Raw genomic sequence first — 6194 nt, forward strand, 5'->3', positions numbered from 1 at the left:
ATTTATCCCATGGCTCTGGGTAAAACAACTGTGTTTTACACAGCAGCTACCTGAAAACTGGATTAGCTGTGCAGCAGATCATGAAAAGGAGACTGTGGCAACCTGCAATTATCAACACATAACAATCTTTCCTTGCACTCAAGCTTGAGGCAAATACTGCTTAATGCACGCTAAGGAGACAAGTGCTGCATGAAGGATAACATCGGGAACTTTGTCAAGCCCCCCCCTCTCCATGTGTGAATGACTAAATTAAAATTATACAGCAGCAAAGTCTGGATTCATCACAGCAGAAACCCAAACTCTCACCGTGCTGAACACTGAAAACTGACAATATTTTTCCAAGCCTATTATAAAGGAAAATAACCGATGGTTTCTCATGGTGTAACATGATTGTGGCTGCTGAAGTCCTCAGGAGCTGAACAGCATCCCTGAGTCAGCGTTTTGTGCCAGTACACTGCAATTACAATCTCGCACACACACACACACACACACACAGCTGGCAGATTGATTAAGAAAGCCACCACAGCTATTAAGCAGTGACAGAGAAAACCCTGCTGGAGCTACAGGGGTAATCACAAATTCGTCCAGAATCTAGAGAGTCCAACTGGGGTCCAGCATGTCATAGAAACTCACTGGATCACAGCGGTGGGCTGCGCTGTCAAGTCTATTCCTGTCGGAGCTATTAAATTCTGGATCGTCATCAAGCTTGACAGACCCTGATTCAAATCTGAATAATGTACGATGATGAATATAATGCGCCCATTGAACGGTGCATTGAAATAGGTACCCAGGGCAGGTGCATGTGGGCAAAGATGGGTGTGTATGTGTGCATGTGTTCGAGAGCGATAGAGAGAAAAAGAGAGGCGGGGAAACATAATCAGTCAACACATCCCCAAGCCAACAGCACAATGTACACACCATGACAACACGCAACAAAACAAAACACAAAATTATCTATTTAGAATTTTGCCAAGGAACACATGTCCTCTTTGCAGCAAGGGAATTATGAGAGAAAGAGAACAAAAACAAATAAAATGGCTAAAGCTGACTAATGGCACCGCACCAACAGAATAACTAGCTATTGTTCTTCCTCTTTCCACAGCTAGCTAATACTCTTCCCTTCTCCTTTAAATAATGCATGCTCGTGACGAAGGAGGAAGCACATAGGCCATTAACAACTGTGTAGTCAGAATAAAACATCTTGCATAAGAAAGACAATTACAGTCCCAGGAAAAAAAACGAATGCAAGTGGGAGGATTTCTACTCTGGTACACCACACTCGTACGAGCTCTTTCCACATCCTTGCTCCATCCAGCTTGGACTCCCCTGACTTCGCTGTCACAAACAAGCTGACCCTTTCAAACAACTCCCACACAGAGGGAATGCACACACACTGACTGACACAGACACAATCACGCAGAGTGAACTGAACGACTACTTTTCAGTGTCTTTACGCAATATGCCTGGAAAGGTTTTTCTTCCACCAGACTAAATGGAAAGCTCCTAAAAACCCATTGTCCTTTCTTTAGTAACTTTGACACCCTGCTGCAATTATATCTTATTAAACATTCACATCTCCTCTTACATGGTTCTGTAATGGTCCCCCTGTCTTCATTCCCTTACCGCTCCCTGGTAAAAGAAGACTTTACTATTTCTTCCTTTCTCTTTTTGAAGCTTGTAATTTAATCACCACTTGAAAAGAACTGGTGCATATACATACACCAAAGCCCCCTTTTGCACATGCATCGCCATGTGCCGCTCTATGTCAAACCCACAAGACCTGGTGGGTCTCCTGGGAATCTTCCTCTGCACTGTTAACAAAAGTTGTAGGCCTCCAGAATCCAGAAGTGAACATGTTACAACAACCTCTTGCAACGCCGCTTCACACAAAGCAAGTGATTACCCAATCACAAGAAGCTCTGAGGTGACGTTTTTTCTGCTCTCTGCTGTTTGTTCATAGTAGAAAGGTGTCTGGAACAGGTCAGTTTAACAGTTCCAGGCAGGTAATACAAAAAAATTTCAAAAACGTAGGTATAACTGGAGGAGCAGGAAAAAGTTTGCATCGTAGCATACAGCAATATAAAGCCTCACCGCAAGTCGTTATCAAACCACCAACACTGACAACAGAGTCTGTCAGTTTGTGAGTAAAAAGCTTGATAAGGATTCTCTGTCCTGAGTTTTGAGTGGAACAAGCAGACAGATGCACACAGAGAGAGAAAAACCTTTGCCTTTTCCCAGCCAGGAGACAGAGGTCTGTTCTTTGATGTGCCTGGACGATGGCAGCCTTTGAAGAGGATTTCTATGGCTGCACAGTGGCGGTGGCTTCAAATTGAGCAGGCTGAGCTTCACCTGCTGAGAAGTACACAGGCAGAACATTTCAAGGATCTAGTCAGAGCCAAAGTTAGCATTAGTTGGATTTTCTTTGGCGAATGTATTCATTAAAATTAAATGGGAAGAGTAATGATAGGATTGATACAACTCTAGGTTAAGCTACATAAAAGTGATAACCTTAGTTTAGCTAAGCATGAGAACTGATAAAAGGAGGAAACAGCCTTACTCCGTCTGAAGATAACAAAATCCATCTACTAAGTCCACTGTCACAGCGAGTTTGTTTGGTCCCTTGGGCTTTTCCATTCAGTCCAATCCAAGATAACAGGTGTGAAAGGTGCCTCAGACCAATGGACCAAAATCTAGTCCGACCCTTTTTGGGTAGTTCAAACTTTCAGACCAATAGCAGGAAGTTGATAAAGCAGTAAACAATAGAAGAAGACTGGTTTCTCAGATACACAGCTGCTCAGGTTTGGAGGTTTGCTTAAAGTCTTCGCCTCTGACAACAAAATGTTTGAACGACAAGGGCGTTCATTTGCGTATTTAAACTGTCAAGTTCTGTGCCTAAAGAGGCTATTGATGATAGTACAGTGGTCACGAGATAAACAAAAGTAAACGCTTCTTTCATTGTCGTACATATGTATATGTCATACAAAAGTTGTAAGTATCCTCCCTAAATTGCAATGTGAAACAGAAACTACCTGTAAACAATCTAACAAACATTTGAACCTTGGCTTGTGTGTCATCTCATCTTACACTCGGGAAGAATGGCCCTAACCCTAACCCAAAATAAGGCGACCCAAAAAGGAATTGTAGAGAAAATTAAATAATTTGCCTTCCGGAGCTGTAATGTTTTTAATACTCTGTGAGGAAATTGCGTCACCCCAGGCTTTGTTTAAACTGTATGAGCCAATAGAGCATAGAGAGTTGGATTAATTAACACTGACCTTTTAGCATCATCGTCAGCCATTACTTCTACATTAATGCTGCAGTGGAACATGAACTGAATTTAGAGGCTCTGCATGAGGTTGAGCGAGGAGGTCCACGACCCAGAAGCTCTCTGACTCATCATCGTGGCACAGGGCAATGCAGCAAACACCGGATGTTGTGACACTTGGGGTTTCTTAAAAGCTGAGAGATTAAGTTTGTTTATGGTTTATTTACTTTTTTCTTAATATTGAATGTGCTTGATTCGACAGACAATATGAGTCTGTGAATATTTAGTGAGAACAGGGTTAGTACAGGATAAAATATCCAGATGGCATGTGGGTAGATGACTTCCTCATTTATAGGCTTTCAAATAAAAAACAGACTGCACTGCAAATGGTGATTTATACATTTTATTGTTGACTCAATGTTTCTATGTGTCTCCCATCGTCTGTTTTCACACAGTTTGCCTGCCACAGCAAATTTTCAGAATATTCAGGTAAGGGGGTGGCGCCCTGGGGAGAGCATTAAGGACGCATGACCTGACGTATAAATTCTTCTGCAGAAAGCATTGTGCTTTTGTTTACAGCACATCGACAGATGTCATCTGCTCTTATCGCCAATGGCTCTCGAATCTTGTTGTTTTTCCAAGTTGACATCTTCTACATCATTTGTATTAGTTGTGCTAGTTAGAAATGTAATCAACACACCCGCTCACTCGCTTTGCATTTTCTTGCCGATGGCTCACATGGTCTCACTCTGACATTTCCAAACTTTTTAGTTGAGGGCTCGCAGGAAAAAGTTCTGGAAAATGTCTGGAACAACGAACATTTGCATTTTCACACATAGACCCAATTTCAGAGAATGTCCAGGCTTCAGTGCATGTCTGATTCATAGAGTATGGATTCAGACAAGTGGCCCTTTGGTTATCACACAGCTTCATTTTGAAACGATTCATTACTGTACCATCTTGAGCACATTGTTTACTCCCCTCCACTTTTCTAACCAGTAATGACATAAAACACTTCTCTGGGGTCTCTTGGGTCTAAATATTGCACTGGTAAATGTAGAGAAAGAAAAAGGCTGAAACTGATACGCGGCTTTGAACTGTGGGATTTAAACCCACTTGAGAACCTTTGAATGTGTAGGAGAAAAAGCAAGAGAAGTCTGTGAGATGTGAGAGATCCCACATCAATTATAGAGATAAATCAATAGCACCACAAAATAGCCCCGAATGAAGGCATTGGTTCGCTTTGTCTGGGAGCTCCATTTCCAAGAGACACTTTGTTCTAACAGGATTTCTAGAGCCAGCTCTGTGTGGAAGGTTTTAGCAGCAATATTTGAGAGATGAAGAGAGAGCATTTTCTGTGCCATGAGAGTGTTAAACTGCAGACAATATGGGCAGGTAATAAAAGCCATTAGGTGCTTTCAGTATTTATTTATTTAGGTAAACCGGAATCTACCAGTGTCGGAATCAATACCTAAGTCAATGAAGAGGCTTCCTTTTCTGTGAAAATCATACAAATTAAATTATACTAGGGTTTTCGTGTTTTTATTATTCCCTGCAGGGAGGGTAATGTGTAATATTGTAGTTGCAGAAAAAAATAACTAAGGGTTTATTTAACGATATCATCAAATCAGATCTGATACAATATAAGTGGTTTTATGTGTATTTAACAGAGATGACAGTGTGTAGCCTTCACAGTAAACCTGCACTTTACGTCACATGAATTGGCCTGCGACTGTTTACACTGTGGAGTTTACCAGATTGTCTGTGAGAGGCAGCTGTGTGAAAAACAAATTACCTCACGCAGAGATAAGTTTGTACCCTCTAAATTTATCTTTTCATTTCTATCTTTCTCCCCTCCTCTCTCTCTCTCTGGCTCTTTCCATCCTTCTCTCATTGAGCATACCCTCATGACTCCTCTCCCTCCTACGCACCACAACAATACTAGAACAGGAAAGAGCGCTGTCCGGCTCTCACCTACCTGTGGATGACTAACTGCTTTCAGGACAGAGTAAATCACAGCAGCACACACACAAGCACGGACAGCCATTGCAAAAAAAAACAACGTACACCCACACCCTCAATTTAAAATGTATCATGCCACCGTTTTTTAAAAGATGTATAAAAGTTTCACGAGTGAGAGAGTAATCTAAAAAAAAAAAAGGGACCGTCAACAAGCTATCGGCTGCCCTTCACTTTGTCATACAGCAAAAACTGCTGCACAATTGCTTTCCTTTGTGTGAGGCTATGGGAAAAATTGCAACAAAATTTGTATTTTCTCCACAGCCTGCAAAGTAGCACCTCTTCAATGCTTCTGCACAAGGTCTGTGCAACAAAATACAGCACTCTGCCAGCTGTCGGAGTGAGTGTACCGCCGGCCTAACCCATGGCTCTTTAAAGACATGCTAATTTATTACTCATACCACGGAATCACGTGGCTCGTACAGTACAAACGCTGCCTCACTTCAATTTCTGTGGGCTGTTTGGGTTTTGAGAGAAACGATCAAATATTTATAGACGTGACGTAACTATGCTTGTGTTGAATTGCGCTGAAATAAAGTATTCTCAACCAGACGCTGTGGTCTCTCCTTTGGGCTCTGGCATTTACATGCATCTGTACTACCTCGTACTGTAACACTGCATGCATATGGCAGCGCTCCTTTATGAGTCATACTATAATCACGTCAAGCATAGACAGCTCTACACATACATCGCTGCCGCTTCGCATGCATTCACAGCAGGCCACTCGGAGTGCACAGAGGGAAACGCTCCCCGGGTCCTCGCTTCCTTTATGCAAACTAAGCCGATGTGTCTCAAAGACTCCTGGAGTCGCAGAAGCTTTACGCGTCTTCAACATGTGCCTCCGTGTCACTGCATGTCCCCCCTGCAGCCAAGCTAGTTGTTTTGCCTGTGACCTTTTTGCAGATTCCCC

This window comes from Hippoglossus stenolepis, chromosome 4 (genome assembly GCF_022539355.2).
Source record: "Hippoglossus stenolepis isolate QCI-W04-F060 chromosome 4, HSTE1.2, whole genome shotgun sequence".
Taxonomy (NCBI): Eukaryota; Metazoa; Chordata; class Actinopteri; order Pleuronectiformes; family Pleuronectidae; genus Hippoglossus; species Hippoglossus stenolepis.